Source organism: Elephantulus edwardii, unplaced genomic scaffold (assembly GCF_000299155.1).
Source record: "Elephantulus edwardii isolate Elephantulus edwardi_28Jun2011 unplaced genomic scaffold, EleEdw1.0 scaffold00013, whole genome shotgun sequence".
In the NCBI taxonomy this organism is placed as follows: domain Eukaryota; kingdom Metazoa; phylum Chordata; class Mammalia; order Macroscelidea; family Macroscelididae; genus Elephantulus; species Elephantulus edwardii.
In genome coordinates this window covers 6473348-6475059 of record NW_006399763.1, presented here as the reverse complement: position 1 = coordinate 6475059, position 1712 = coordinate 6473348, and positions in this window count along the sequence as shown.

Sequence of the window (1712 nt, the reverse complement as noted above, 5' to 3'; positions counted from 1 at the left end):
GAGTTTAGGGCTGTTGTACATAGGGTCGCTATGAGTCGCAAGAGACTCGACGGCACATAACAACAACAACAAAACAACAACAACTGTGTGGCTCCTTTCGTGCTACTCGGCAGCAATGACAGAGTCTGACAGAGACTATATAATACACAAAATGGTAAATATTTATCCTCTGGACCTTGACAGAAAAATTTTGTTAATCCCAGCCCTATACAAAATCTGGCAATCACCATTCAACATTTTAGATGCTTCACTTTTCATGATACATTCAGGATAACCCCAAAGCAATATCTCACACACACGCACGCGCACACACAGAGGAAAAACTACAACGGCGACCATTTGTTCTGAATTTGGTGTGGCAATCCTCTTCTTTTAAGCACTTTGTCACGTTTTCCAAGGAAACCTGGTAGAATGAGTAAGTACTCAAGCTGAGAAAGCAAAGGCTGACAGCCAGAAGCTGCTGGTAACGCTGCAGGAGAGCAATGAGGCTGGCTGCTTCTGCCGAAACACAGCCTAGGAAACCCTGTGAGACAGTTCCACTCTGTCCTCTAAGGCTGCTGTGAGTCCGTGACAACAGACTTTGGCCACGTTGTCCGTATTTACTACTCTAATGTGTGTTGTTGTTATATACTGTTGAGTCAGAATCAACTCAGAGCTGACTCTCCAGCGGGTTTTCTGAGGCAATTAATTGCACCAAAGGAAATTCCCCATCTTTCTTCCATGACAAAGACAAATGTGGCAATTCACTACAATTTTTTAAAATACCCATATGATGCAGGATCTCTCGAAGTAGAATCTAGTTCATACAATTGAGAAAATGTGCTTAAATAATGTCACTGTTGTGTACCCTGGAGTCCAAACTAACCAGTGACTGGCTCTTGGCGTCTTTAGGATTGCAGCACAGCTTCTTGCCACCAGAGCTCCCTTTAAATAATGTTAGTACTTAAATTTTCAAATTCTGTCTCTCAGGAGCTCTGACATAGAAATCTACTGCATCTTCCTGCCATTGTTTTCCACCTTAAATTCCTTCTGTAAGAGTTTCCTTACCTATACAAGTCAAGATATCTGTTTTTAAGACATTTTAGAATTTTTTACAATTTGAGGGTTAAGGATATTTGCTAAACCTTAATCTAGAAGGCAAAGTAACAGTCACAACAATAAAAAATATCTTTTAATCCAAATGGGGGTCTAGAGACGTCACAAAAACAGTATTTGAATTTCCAAGGTAACATTTAGAACATTTAGAGGTTAGTGATACAAAGCACCATCATTGATTGTTTCTCAGAAGGGGAAGTAGTGGAAGAAACAGACCAAGCAGACGAGTTTATAATCTGACCATGTTTAAAGGTAGGGAACACATTCATTTTTCTCAGATAGCTAAATTTAGACAGGAAATGGTCAAACAGGGGAGGGCTTTACTTAGACTTCAAGAGGGAATAGTTTATTATGGCCTCATAATAAACCACAAAGTATAATCTGAACATGCCTCACTCATTACCCAGCGTCCATGTGGCACATGACAAGTAAAAGGCAGACACCAACTCCCAAGGGACTTGCATGCTTAATTGTGAGACAAGACAAAGCTTCCCATTAGTAAGCCTTTGTAAATGAAATGGCTAGAAAACAATTTAATTCTGAAATGGGTGGTAGAGACCATAAATAATAGAATTATCAGAGGAAACACAAATGTCGTTTTCTGGAACATTCTCAGT